The sequence below is a fragment of the Phyllostomus hastatus genome, unplaced genomic scaffold (assembly GCF_019186645.2).
Source record: "Phyllostomus hastatus isolate PE091 unplaced genomic scaffold, TTU_PhHast_1.1 phas_contig_1, whole genome shotgun sequence".
Lineage (NCBI taxonomy): Eukaryota > Metazoa > Chordata > Mammalia > Chiroptera > Phyllostomidae > Phyllostomus > Phyllostomus hastatus.
In genome coordinates, this window is record NW_025333498.1 from 4,831,727 (window position 1) to 4,846,991 (window position 15,265).

Here is a 15,265-nt window from a genome sequence, read left to right on the forward strand (position 1 = left end):
TCTGTCTCCCTCCTTCCTGTTTTCCTTGCTTTTGCCCCTCCCCACCAGACTGCTGCTGTGCATGTGCTCAATGGGGCAGGCCAGCTCTGTGGGGCCAGGTGGCCTTCCCCTCCTTGATGCCATTCATCTGCTGCCTGTTACTGTTGCTGCTGGCTTTTCTCCCCTCTCTTCTGGTCCACCAGGGATGTGAGGTCAAAGCCCTTTAAACTTTGCATCAGTCTGGGGCCAGGGTCTGGGCTGGCCCTTGGAGGCTATGGGGCACTCTGTGGGCCTCTTGCTTGGCTCCCTGCAGGCCTTCTAGTCCTGTTTCAGTTTCTGTTTGCCAGTTCCCTCCTTGTGGTGATGTATTATGTCCAGGAGGAAACAGCAGTTCCTGCTGCTTCCCATTCACCTTCTCAGGCAGGAGGAGCTTGGAACCCCTGGTGTCCCGGGGGTCCACTATATCCCCATCCACTCCTGGCCTGTGCTCTGTGTGGTCAGCGAGTCTGGAGGGGAGTGAGATGAGGTTTCTGGTTCTTCAGTCTCCCCTATGGAGCCATTGTGCATGTGCACAGAGTCAGGTGCAGACTCTTGCTCTCTGGGTGGTTTCAGCAAGTATGCTGAACTTGGGACAGTCTTTACTTGGCCTCTCCTTCCTCCTCTTTCACAGCTCAGAGCTTCAGGAGCTCCTGCAGCTGCTGGAACTCCTCTGGTCTACAGCTACTTTCATGATACAGTGGCAGAATTGGGTAGTTATGACAGACCATGGGCTATCTGGTCCTTTATTTTTGCCAAACTGATCTATACCGTTAAGGGCAACAAACATCAAAATTTGCTCCTGCCTCAAACCTCATGAACCTGCACATCTTGGACTGTTATTAAGAGTGAGGCTTTGTTCCCTGCTCAGAGGCTTACAACTCGGAGTGGGACAGAATGATGGCTTTTACACAAAGGCCAACAACTCAAACACAAGTTAGATGTGTAGCAAAGCCACCTATTTTTCTTCTGAATTAGATACTCCATGTGAAAAGCTCAGATTAAATTAAAATAAGGTTAAAGGTTTCTCATTTTTAAAAAAAAATTTAGAGAGGAGGGAAGTTGGGAGAAAGAGAGGGAGAGAAGCATCGACGTGAGAGAGAAACATTGATTGGTTGCCTCTTGCATGTGCCCTGACCTGGGACTGAACCTGCAACCCAGCCATGTGCCCTACTAGTGACTAAACTGGCGACCTCGGGCTTTGCAGGATAATGCCCAATTGAGCCACACAGGTCAGGGCTAACAACTCATTCTCAATCTTGTTTGATATATTGACAAAAAAGGGGTGCTATAATAAACCATGAATTCCTAACTAGGAAGGTAAGGTGGGTAGTCACAGCCAGGCCTATAACTTCTTTACTGAAAAGTTTTTAAGCAGGCCTGTCTATCGTTTTTGTATATTTAGGTTAACACACCTTTGAAATGCCAGAAGTAATTTGCTTACTCCTGGAAGGTGTAAGCACCCTTGAGAAAGTTCATAATCTTGTCATCCAGATCCTGCCTTGCTTTCTGCCACCCTCATGTAACATTCTTCCTTACATTCTTACCTGAATTTCAAATGCTTAAAAGAAACTGCAAACTTATTCTCTGGAGCATTTTAGATTTTACTTTCAGGTATTTGTCATCACCTTTGGCTCAAACTCATAAAAATTCTCAAGACCTTCCGGTAAAGATAATGGCATAGACAGACATGGCTCGCCTCTTTGCACAACCACAACAAAATTACAACTAAAATATAGAACCACCATCTCTCAGATCTGACAAATTGAGTTGAATGGAAGTCTGACAACTACAGAATTGAAGAAACCACATCGATCCAGGCTGGTAGGAAGGGCACAGTCTGCCCACATGTGGTGGATGAAAGTAGGGGAGGGATATCTAGGGAGCAAGGAATCCCAGGCCCACACCAGGCCCCCCAGCCCCTGGTTCCAGTGCAGAAAGGTAAGTCTCCATAACTTCTAGCTGCAAAAATGAGCAGGGATTCAGTTGGTGGAAGGAGGAGCTGGAGCCCCAAGCAATTTCTCTTAAAGAACTCACACACCCTGGCTGGCGTAGCTCAGTAGATTGAGCGCAGGCTGCGAATCAAAGTGTCGCAGGTTCGATTCCCAGTCAGGGTACATGCCTGGGTTGCAGGCCATGACCCCTAGCAACCACACATTGATGTTTCTCTCTCCCTCTTTCTCCCTCTCTAAAAATAAATAAAATCTTAAAAAAAAAAACTTCACACACAGACTCACCTACCCAGACTCACTTCCCTTGGGCTCTGGACACGGGGTGGCAACTAGAGGGGCACCAGTGGTGTGCAGGGGGAGGCTGAGGTGTCTGGCATCAAGGCAAGAAGGGGCCATTCTCCCTTTTCTGGGCCCTTCCCACCCAGAGCCAGCAGACTGGTCCTGTATCTAACATTTCATCAACTGGGCTAACACTGTTTGACTTGCCTTAAAGATCCCCAGAGACTTCACCACTGCCAAATTATGGGCCCACCCAAGCTGCTTTTCCATATGAAGGGTCTTTGCTCATGCTTTACAACTTCCTAAATCCTCTGAAACAAGCAGCAGCTGGCCTCAGTGAGCCCCAAGCCTGAAACTAGCAGCCTAGATTCATAGCGTGGCTTTGCCTATAAATCTCAAAGCCCTGCAGAAGTAGCAGCCATCTCAGATTGCTTTATAGCTCAGGCAGGGTTGTCTCGGACAAAGCACACGTGGGGGCTGATCTTGGTCTGTGCCACCTAGGAAACCCCAGGGGCCAGTGCACCCATTGGACAGCTACAGACCACGTAGGAGGACCACCACCCTGCCCTTGCACAGCTGATCCTCCACGGAGGGCAGATTGGTGGTCAGTGGTCACAGCCAGTCCTTGCAGCTGACTGGCCTGGGTAAATCCCTCCCATTGACCTGCTAACAGCAACCAAGGCCCAACTATAAGAGAAGCATGTACTCAGCCTACATGAAGGGTGCACCTTGAGCACCCAGCTTGTGGGTGAGAGGGGAGGCTATACCACAGGACCCTACAGAACACCTACTACATTAGGCCACACTACAAAGACAGTGTCAAAGTGGCTCTACCCAATACACAGAAGTAAACACAGGGAGACTGCCAAAACACGGAGATAAAGAAACATGGCCCAAATGAAAGAACAGATCAAAACTCCAGAAAAAAAGCTAAATGAAATGGAAATAAGCAATCTATCAGATACAGAGCTCAAAACACTGTTTATAAGGATGCTCAAGGAACTTAGGACCTGAACAGCATAAAAAATATGCAGTCAGAAATGAAGGATACACTAATTGGAATAAAGAACAATTTACAGAGAGAGAATAGTAGAGTGGATAAAGCCAAAAATCAAATCATAATTTGGAATATAAGGAAGCAAACAAAAAACAAAACAGAGCCCTCCCCCCCCCCCCAAATGAGGATAATGTAAGCAGCCTGCAGGGCAACCTTAACCAATCCAACATTTGCTTCATGGGGGTGCCAGAAGGAGAAGAGAAAAGAGCAAGAAATTGGAAATTGATTTGAAAAAATAATGAAAGAAAACTTTCCTAATTTGATGAAAGAAATAGACATGCAAGTCCAGGAAGCACAGAGTCCCAAACAAGATGGATGCAAAGAGGCCCACTCCAAGACACATCATAATTAAAAGGCCAAAGTTTAAGGATAAAGAGACGGGAGGTTAGGGTGTGGGAGAAAGAGAGGTGAGGGGATTAAGAAGTACAAACTAGTCACAGAGTAGCTGTGGGGATGTAAAGTGCAGGATAGGAAATGGAGCAGCCAAAGAACTTACACATTTGACCCATGGGCATGAACAATGGTGGGAGGATTGCCTGAGGGAGTGTGGTGTGCTGGGTGGAGGGAGGCAAAGGGAGAAAAATCAGGACAACTATAATAGCATAATCAATACAATATAATTAAAAATAATTCTCTACAGGTCTGGATGATTCTCTCTCAAGTAGGCTGCAGTGCTTGTGATGTGTCTTCTAAGCTTCCCAACTGGTTATTAATCACTGAATGAATTTCTGTTACAATAGGACATGGGGTAACTAAATCAACACAAAGTAAACTTTACTGAATAGAGGTTTAGACATAAGAAACCCCAGGCAAAATCTATGAATAAGGTTATAGTCCATGATTATATCTTAGTTTTTGGGTCAAAGACATAGCTCTAAAAATTCATAAAATATAACTCAATTGACTTATTTCTGAAACCATTGATCTTAAGGTAAAAATTAGCATGAATTTAATTTTTTTTAATAATTTGTAATTAAAGTCCAGAGAGGTGATCTTTGCCCAGGTCTTTCTGCTATACATTTTTTTAGGGTTCTATAAATCCTACCTCATTTCTCCCATAATACTACATTTATTCCTCACTTATACCCTTAATGAGGATGATATGGGGAGGAGAAAGGAATCTGGCCATCTGCTATTTATGACCTTCGGTTCCATGTGCCCTGCTACATGCTCCAGAGATTACTTCAAAAGTGGAACGAGGGGCTGTGATGCTTGTCTTGTTTACTAGGCTGAACTTGAGGACAAGAACTATCCTGGTTGTACATTATCAACATGTAATGACTTACTTAGTATCTGTTTTGTACTTTGTGGGATGATTAAGGGAAGTGGACATAGTTAACCTGAAAACCATTACTTAGAAAATTTACTGTCAGTATAAAAGGCCATGAATAGAAGAATCTTTTCTGAGATGTTTGGTTTTGCAAAAGCGGTTTTATCATACCATAACAAAGTAACCAGTGTCAGATTTGCCCTCTCACCAAAAACAACTTTAAGCCTGAACAAAATATATGTGGTGGGCAGTGCCACTGTGAAAAATGTCCAAACCTATAGAGAATTTTTATAGGAGCTCATTTGGATGAGACTGATGACATATGCTGGGGTGAGCAAGATCTAAAATGCTCCAGAGAGTAATAGCTTTGCAGTTTCTGTTATGCACTTGAGATTAAGAAGGGAATATAAGGAAGATTACATGAGGGTGGGAGAAAGCAAGGCTGAGATTGGACGACCTCTTGCATGATTTAGAAGGAGGGGTCTGAAAGGGGGAATTTCAAAAATGTGTTACCCTAGATGCACAAAAACAATGGACAGGGCTTGCTTAAGGAAGAAAGAAGCCTTTCAGTAAAGAAGTTTAGGCCTGGGGCATGATCTGCTCAGTTACTAATTCATGATCAGATCACTCTGTGAGATTGCTTTCCAAAGAACCCATTTTTTCCCCAGCCACAGCAGGTATTTTCAGGCATTGCACAACAGACAGCACAGGAGTGGTCCCCAAGAGAAGGGAGACACAATGTTAAAGGCCACAATCGATCATCCTTTCTGCCTGGGGGCATCTTCCGGCATAATCATGGGGAGGTTGAGCCCAGGCAGAGTGGCAGTTCTGTTGAACTGAAGAGGTAGAGTTTGGGTTACTGGAGCAGAAGGAATGTATATATAACACAGTTCAAGCGACAAGGGAGCTGTGGGGAGGGAGGCAGAAATATGCATGAGGTCTCATCAACAGTACTTATTTGAGGCTGGGATGTGCATGTACAGGAAAAATCTAAGACCCAGCAAAAGATGACCTGCTCTGGGACTTGACCAGTGACACCAGAAGTTAAGACAGTCCTGGGGAACCCTTGGAGTATCAAGCTAGCCCAAGTGTGAAGTCCTCATTAACACTTCAGTAGTAGATTAGCTACTACTTTAGAAATGTGAGAAGTGTACTGGCAGGGGTTGGCACACTTTTCTTAAGGGGGCACAAAGTATATAATTGAAGTTTGTGAGCTGTATGGTCTATGTTCCAACTACTGGGCTCAGCTGTTTTGCAGAAGCAGTCACAGCCAATGTATAAACAAGTGAGCGATGTCTATGTTCCAGTAAAACTTCATTTACAAAAACAGGCAGCCAGCCCATGAGCCATACTGGACTACATTCAGACAAATAGTTCTATTCTAATAGAGAATACAATTCAATACCATTAAATGGAAGGTATTGAAAGGAAGATGACATGATCCAGATTCCTACAAAGTATTATCCACAATCTTTACCATACAATAAAATTACTAGCCAAGAGAACAAGCAGAAAAATGTACCTCATGATCAAGGGAAAAAACAGTCATTAGAAACAGACCATAAAATAATAAACCATTTGATAATTAATATCAGTTTAAAGCAGATTTTTAAATATATTCAAGAACATACAGGAAAAATTCTTATAAGGCATGAATAAAGGATCTCAGAAAAATGGAAATTGTAAAAATCAAAAAGGTAAACTCTTATGAGCTATTAGATATTGTAGAAGAAAGGATTAGTGAACTTGAATATAAAACCATACATATATGTAACCTGAAAATGGGGGGAAGGATTTTTAAAAACTGAACAGAGAAACCACTAAAAAGATAAGGATGGCATAAAAACAATGAGGAATCAGACATTTAAACTAGAAGGCAGGAAAGGAAGAACATAGGAAGAAAAAAGAAAGAAAATGAGACAATCTTAAAATAGCAAAGTGGCCCACTTAAACCCATACAGAGCAAAAATTATATGAAAGGAAATGGACTCAATTTGAATTAAAAGGCCTTTAAAAATAAGATCCAACCCACACAAACAGTGCCAACTGATCTAGGTTGTCTTCAACATGTGCTAGAGCAACTGGACAACCACATTTAAAAAAAAAAGGAATCTAGACTTATACCCTCCACAAAAATTAACTCAAAATGAATCACAGACCTAAATATAAAAATATTAAATTGTAAGTCTCCTAGAATACAACATCTAGGTGTTAAATCTAGATAACCTCAGGTTTGGCAATGACCTTTTAGATACAACACCAAATGCATGATTGATTAAAGAAATAAGTGATAATTGGACTTCATCAAAATATAAAAGTTCTGTGTTAAGATACTGTCAGGAAAATGAGAAGACAAGCCACAAACTGGGTGAAAATATTTGCAAAAGTATATCTGATACAGGACTGTTACCCAGAATCTATAAGGAACTCCCAAAACTCAACAATAAGACACTGATTAAAAATTAGGTAACAGATCTGGAGAGACATCTCACCAAAGAAGACATACAGATGGCAAATAAGCATGAGAAAGTGATTGACATTATGTATCATTAGGAAATTGCATATTAAAACAACAGTGAGATACTGCTACATACTATTAGAATGGTGAGAATCCATTAGAATGCTGATAACACCAAATACTAATGAGGATGCAGAATGACAGAACTCTCATTTCACTGCTGCTGAGAATGCAAAATCGTCCACTTCAGAAGATAAGTTTGCTAATTTCTTACATAACTAAACATACTCTTACTATACAGTCCAGCAATTGTTGGTTACTTACTCAAATGGGTTGAAAAATCATATCCATACAAAAACCTAGACATGGATATTTTTAGTAGTTTTATTACATAATTGCTAAAACTTGGAAGCAACCAAAGTGTACTTCAGCAGGTGAGTGGGTAAACAGTGGTCCATCCAGACAATGGAGTATTATTTACTGCTAAAAAGAAATGAGTTACAAGCCATGGAAACAAAGGAGGGGCCCTAAATGTGTATTACTAAGTTTTAAAAGCCAATCTTTCCAACTGTATGACACTCTGGAAAAGGTAAGTCTGGACAGTGACAAGTCCAGTGGTTGCCAGGGATCAGAAAGGAGGGACGGTTGAACAGGTGGAGCAGAGGGGATTTTTAGGGCAGTGAATAAACTGTATGACCCTACAATGGTGGATGCATATCATTATACATTTATCAAAATCCAGAGCGTGCAAAACCAAGAGTGAATCCTAATGAAAACTATGGACTTTGGCTGATCAAGGTATGTCAGTGCAGGTTCACTGATGGTAACAGTGTGGCACTCTGGAGTGGGATGTTGATGGTGGGGTGAGGCTGTGAGGGCAGGGCGATGGGATAACTATACTTCCTGCTCAATTTTGTTGTGAACCTAAAACTACTCTGAAAAATAAAGTTTAGTTAAAACAGTCCAACTGTCTGGTACCTATAAGTGATGTAATTTAAATACAAATATACAGTTTGCAAACAAGAGGGTTGGAAAGGATACATTATGACAGCAGGAAGCATTGAAAGTTTGCTGTGGTTATGGGAATATCGGACAAGGCAGACTTCAAGACCAAGATTATTACCATTTTATTTGACAGTGAGGAAGACATGAACAATCATAAATGTGTGTGAAACTAATGAGAGAGCTTCAAAGTAACGTGAGGAGAAACTGACAGAACTAAAGGGAAAAATATAAACATTACATAGTCTCAGGAACTGATATAATAGCCAAAGGTAAAAATAAGGAATTGAAATTTTTAACAACACTGGGATTCAACTTGAGATAAATGACATTGCAGAAGACAGTACCAAGCAACTGAAGGATACACATTCTTGTCAAGTGCATATAAAACATTGACTAAGACAGACTACATGATGGTTTCCACAGATTTCAAAGGCTTGAAATCTCAATGTATACTTTCCAATCACCACGGAATTAAATTAGAAATAAAAGATAATAGCCTTGACTGGTGTAGTTCAGTGAGTTGGGCATTGTCCCACAAACCAAAAGGTCACCAGTGCGATTTCCAGTCAGGGCACATGCCTGGATTGCAGGCCAGGTCCCCAGTTGGGGGCATGAGAGAGGCAACCTATTCCTATTTCTCACATACCAGTGTTTCCCCCCCTTTCTCCCCCCTTCCCCTTTCTCTAAAAACAAATACAATCTTTAAAAAGAAATACATACAATAAAAAAATCCAGAAAATCCCCAAATACTTGGAAACTATAACATTTCTAAATAATCCATGGAGCAAAGAAGAAATCACAAGGGAATTAAAATATTTTCAACTAAATATAAACCATAATATATCAAAAATTTTGAAATGCATTGTGAAATCCTAGAGGGGTATGTATAGGTTTAAGTGCTTGTAACAGAAAAGAAGAAAGGTTTAAATCAGTGATCTAAGCTTTCACCTTAAGAAACTAGGAAAAGAAAAGGAAATTAGACTCAAAGTAAGAAGGAAGGAAATAATAAAGATAAGATCAGAAATCAGTGGAGCAAAGGGATAAAAAATAGAGAAAGTCAATGGAACAAATACTGGTTCTTTAACTAGAGCTAATAAGATAGTTAAGTTTCCATCTAGTCTAAACAAGAGAAAGGAGAAGACACATTACCAAGATGTATGTGAAAAAGGAACATTATAGATTCTATATACAGGTACATTAAAAGACTAATAAGGGAGTATTATAAACAACTTTATACCAATACGAAGTTACCAAAACTGGCACAATAAAGAATAGAAAGTCTGATAACCCTGTATCAATTAAATAATTGAATTTGTAACTTAAACCTTTCCACAAACAATAACAAACTCCAGGCCCAAATTGCTACACTAGAGCTCTAAATTCTTTCAAACACTTTAGGAAAATATAATACCAATCTTACCCAAACTCTTCAGGAAATAATGGAAGAGGAAACACTTCCAATTCCTGCTACATGAGGTCAGGATTACCCTGTTACAACAAGACAGTTCAAAAAAACTCAGTAAGACAATATCACTCATGAACATAGACACATAATTTTGTAAAATGTCAAATTGAATCCAGCAGTATGGTTAGTACATGATAACCAAGCAGGATTTATGCAAGGAATCCAAGAAATGCAATGGAACAGTGAAAAGCCAATAAACATAATTCTCTATTAAAAAAGAAAGAAAACCTGAAAACTATCTCATTACATGCAGAAAAGCATTTGATAAACAGGGGAAGGAGGTGGGGAGGGCTGGGGTGGTGGGGAGGGCTGGGGGGAAAAAGGCAGAAAACTGTACCTGAACAACAATTTAAAAATGTTAAAAATAAAATAAATAAAAAATACAAACAACACAAAATTCATGATAAAAATTCTCAGAAAACTAGCAATAGGAGGGACTTCCTCAAACTAATGTTAAATTTAATGGTGAATGACAACACTTTTTCCTTATGATAGGAACAAGGCAAAGGCAACAGTGTTCATTCTCATTATTTAATATCATACCATAAGCAAGGAAGAAATACAAAGCATAAAGGTTGTCGGAAAGAAAAATATAACTGCCTTTATTTGCAGATGATGTGACTGTATATGTAGAAAATCCTAAGTTACAATTTTATCAAGGTCTCAAGATGAAAAACTGATATGCAAAAATCATTTGTACTTCTGTATATTTAGGCAATAACAGCTGCAATAACAAAAATATTGCACCTAAGGATTTAACAAAACATAAATAAAACTACATTATATATTGTATATATAGTACATGAGAAATACAAATTGTTATTGGAAAAAAAGAAAGAATCCAATTGGATAAGCAATGCTCATGGCCTAGAGGACAATATTGTTAAGATGTCAGTTCTCCCAAACTGATACATAAATTCAGCACAATTCCAGGTGGCGTTTCTATAGATACTGACAAACTGATTCTAAAATTCAAAAAAATATCCCAGGAGGATTGGTTATAGGTACAGACGTTCGATTCTAAATTGTATAAGGAAATTCATAAAGAACTTACACAACTCAACACTGAAAAACCAAACAATCCAATTTAAAAATGGCCAAAGGACCTGAACAGACACTCTTACAGGACATACAGATGGCCAACAGACATATAAAAAAACGCTCAATGTCACAAATCATCAGAGTGATGCAAACTATAATCACAATGAGCCCTGACCAGTGTGGCTCAGTTGGCTGGGCATCATCCCGCAAAGGGAAAGGTTATTGGTTTGATTCCCCATCGGCGCACATGCCTAGGGTGCATTTTTGTTTCTGGTCAGGGTGCATGAGAGGCAACCAATCAATGTCTCTCTTTCATATCAATGTACTTCTCCCTCCCTAAAAATAAATAAATGAAATCTTAAAAAAAATCACAATGATGTATTGCCTCACACTTGTCAGACTGGCTATCATCAATAAATCAATAAAGAACAAGTGTTGGCAAGGATGCTGGTGGGAATGCAGACTGGTGTAGCCACTGTGGAAAGCAGTATGGAATTACCTCAAAAAATTAAAAATGCATCTGCCTTATGATCCAACGATTCCACTTCTGGTATCCAAAGAAACCTGATACACCAATTTGAAAGAATATATGTACCCTATGTTCACTGTAGCATTATTTACAGTAGCCAAGACTTGGAAGCAGCCCAAGAGCCCATGAGGAAATGAAGGGATAAAAAAGTGTGGTACATTTACACAATAGAATACTATTCGGATAGCTGGGTGAAATAGGTGACCCTCCACCTATTAAGCAAAACAAACACACAAAAACCTCACAGACACAGGTAAAATAGCACGTGGTTACCAGAGAGAAAGGGGGTGGGGGAAAGTAGAAGAGAGTAAAAGGGAGATGAATGGTGATGGAAGGGGACTTGACTTAGGGTGATGAACACACAATGCGATATACAGATGATGTATGATAGAATTGCATGCTTGAAACCTACATTATTTTATTAAGCAATATAACCCCAATAAATTCAATTAAAAAGAACAAAGAAGTTGTATACAGAAGAGCAACGAAACTAGGATAGCCAAAATAATTTGAAAAAGAGCAAAGTTGGAAGACCCAGTATCCAATTTTAAGAATGATTCTAAAGCGACAGCAATTGAGGTAGTGCTATATTGGAGGAAGGCCAGACACACAAATCTGTGCAACAGAATAGAGTCCAGAAACAGACCCACAAAAATATGGTAAACTAATTTTTGACAAATGTTCAAAAATAACTCAATACGAAAGACAGTCTTTTCAACAAAAGGGATTGGAACAACTGGACATATACATACTCCCCCAATTGAACTATCCCTTACTCTTTATTCAAAAATTAACTCAAAAAGGATCACAGATCTAAATGTAAAATATAAAACTATAAGACTTACAAGATGACAGGAAACAGCCATCATGGATTAGGTGAAGGGTTCTTAGATATGACACGAAAAGCATGAACCATTAAAAAAGTAAACTGGACTAGATCAAAATTGAAAACTTTTTCTCTGAGAAAAACACAGTTAAAGAAATAAAAAAAAAGCCCTAGATCAGGAAAAATTATTTACAAATCATTTATCAAATAAATGACTTCAATCAAGAATTAAAAAACTATCAAAACTCAACAGTAAGAAAACAACTCAATTTTTAAAATGAACAAAACATTTGTACAGACTTTTCACCCAAGGCCATGTATGAAAGGCAAGTAAGTATATGGAAAGATGCTCAACATCACTAGCAGTGAGAGAAGTGCAAACTCAAACCATGGTAAGCTACTGCTCTACACTTACTAGAAGGAGCAAAATAAAACCACCGCCACATGCTGGTGACTGTGCAGTGTGACTGGAACATAATCCGTGCCAGCGGGAATGCAAATGGCCAGTCCAAAACAGTTTAGCAGTTTCTTAGGAAGTTGGAGCATCCACTTACCATATAACCCAACGATCCCCTCCTATGTATTTACCCTAAAGAAATGTACCTTGTGTTCACATAACAACCTTTACACATATGTTTATTGAGTTTTTATAAATGCCAAAAGTTGAAAATAAAGATATGATACCGATATGGATGACTCTTAAAGGTATTCTGCTGATTGAAAGAGGCAGTTTTAAAAGTATACATACTGCATAATTCTATTTATATTACATTGCGGAAGAGGCAGAATTATAGGCAAGGACAGAACAGTTGTGGTTACCAGGGGTTCGGGGTAGGAGGAGATTGTGACTACGATAAAGGGCAGACAAGGAGGGAGCTTTTCTTAGGTGATAGAACTCTTCTGTATCCTGATGGTGGTGGTAGCTATGTGAATCTATAACATACATTAAAACTCAGAATTATTCACCAAAATAAAATAAGTTTCACTGCATGCAAATGAAAAATTAAACAGGTATGTTCAAAACCACAATGTAAATACCATTATACACCCACTAGGATTGCTACAATTCAAAACCCCAACAATGCCCAGTGTTGGTGAGAATGCGGATTGCACACACAGCTGAGCAGTGGAAAATGGTGCAGCCACTTTAAAGAACGTGTTTAGCAGCTTCTTACAAAGTTAACCATACACTTATTCTGTGAACCAGCCATTTTATTTCTAGGTATCTAAGACAAATGGAAACATGTCTGCAAAAAACTTACATACTGATGTCCATAGAAGCTTTATTCACAATAGCCAAAGCTGAAAACAGCCCCTATGTCCATCTCTTGGCAAATGAGTAAGCAAATAGGGATGTCCATAAAATGGACTACTACTTGAAAATAAAGAGGAATGAACTGCTGATATGTATGTGCAGTAACAGAAACATGTTGAGCCAGATACAAAAGACTGACATTTATATGAATTTCAAGTATGGACAATGCCTACCCCATAAACAGAAAGCGTTAACAGTGGTTGTCTTGGGTGGAAGGGGGTAAGGACTGTGTGGAAGGGGACACGAAGTCACTTTCTGGGCCTTGGAAACGTTCTATTATATCTTGATTGATGTGTTGACTACATAGGTGTACACCTTTGTCAAAAGTGGTTAAATTGTGCCCTTAGCATCTGTGTATTTCACTGTCATTTTTACTTCAATAAAATATACTGGTTTTGAGAACATTCTGGGAGATAGAAGTCCAGCGAATGAATATATTTATACTTAAAAAAGGCTGTCTGCTTGAATTTGTGACACCAAATTTTAAAATCAGTCTAAAATTCCAGCTCTTAACATGATGGGGCAGCTTCTGGAGCACAGACCTGCTTGTGTCGCGGTCAGCGCCCTGTGACAGGTGTGTGTCCTTTATTCTTACATGGGCCTAAAGTCAGCCCAAACTCAGTGGTCACCTTCTTCTGGATCTACAGAAGTGTGAGAAGCCACCTCCTGCTCCTAACTACCAGTCCAAAGACTTTAACTATTCATTTCTAACTTCCTTTGGAAACTTATAGAGTGCTTTGATTTTGAATGGCAATAAAAGAAATCAATTTGGAAATTAAATGTGAGAGTCCTTTTCCCTTATAACAATTATTCCAGAACTTGTAGATGGCGGGGGGGGGGGGGGGGGTGGAGTGGGGAGAGGGGTGTATAATATTACCCAAAGAACTAGATTAGTAACACTCTATCTCTTCTATACTTTAGTATGAGCACATCTCTGGATTGTCTGTAGAACTTGGAAGTATCTAGATAGTAAAATATGCCATCAATGAGTTTAGTCATGGTGCTTCTATCAAGAATAGAAGACTAGTGTTCTGTGGTTGTTCACCACTTTTCGTTTACTAATTCACATCATGTGTACTATTGCCTTCCTTCCAACAAAGAGATGAAATGGGCAGACAGGCCCGGCTGTTTCCACTTGCAGAGGCAACTGACCCAGAGAGATCACAGGGCGAGGAAGCATGGAGCTCCCCACTCCTAATCCGAGGTTCTCCTTGAAATAAAGTTGTTTCAGCAATACTTGATCTAATCCTAGCTTATGTTTTTAAGTGTTAAAAATCCCCCCTCTTGAACTTATAAAATTTTCCTCCACTCCTAGTTGTAAAGTTAATTTTTACCAATAGAGACCAATGTAGCTTTTTCCCAGGGTCTCTTGCCACTCTCTGCTCTCTGTCCCAGGCTCTGAGCTGGTCTCCATCAGCAGGGACACTACAGCCCAGAGCTTCCGAGGCTCCCAAAAGACAGCTCTGGCCTTCAGGCCCCATCTTGGGTAAAATGACACCGATATGTTCACATCGCAGGTACTCAACTCCTCCGGGAGCTGTCTACCGGAATTGCTCACCGCATGCCCAAAGAAGGTGCCGTTGCCCTGGCAGAATGGGATTGGCCAGCTGCCCCACGTTTTTGTGAATCAGATTTCAGTTCTGTGGTTTCTATCCCACAGAAACCTTCTGGGATGTAAGGAAGTGTGATCCTTAAAGAAAAGTCAGAGCCAAAACCAGAAAGTTTGTGCTACTACTTACTGTTCACAGTAGCAGCTATTCAAATACATGACATGTTAACAGGCAATTACAGTCCCATCCTGAACACCACTGAGGAATAAGCTTTGTATAATTTCACTCTCCCCTAAAAAGACAGTTGATTCATAATTAGGAAGTAAAGTTTCAATAGTTGTCAACAGTTTAGAAGGTTATATGACTGATCTTAGGGCAGCACAAATAACTGTACTGAGTTCTCAGACTGTATTATTCATCTGTCAGGTCAGGAAACTATTATGGCTATCGGTTGAAGGCATAAAACATTAGATGCTGGGTATTAACAAAGAAAACTATTTTAT

General features: G+C 39.8%; 1 protein-coding gene across 2 annotated transcripts in view; it reads right to left on the bottom strand.

Moving 5' to 3' along the window:
• The window catches only part of CUNH2orf88 (chromosome unknown C2orf88 homolog), a 31,438-nt gene that overhangs the window by 3,309 nt on the left and 12,864 nt on the right, over nucleotides 1-15,265 (bottom strand). Inside the window, exon 2 of one of the 2 annotated variants that reach the window (XM_045837168.1) lies at nucleotides 9,457-9,524. The exons of the other annotated variant lie outside the window; for it this stretch is intronic. The gene's annotated coding sequence lies outside the window, so the exon portion shown is untranslated. The remainder of the gene's footprint in view (nucleotides 1-9,456; nucleotides 9,525-15,265) is intronic. 2 annotated transcript variants of the gene reach the window in all.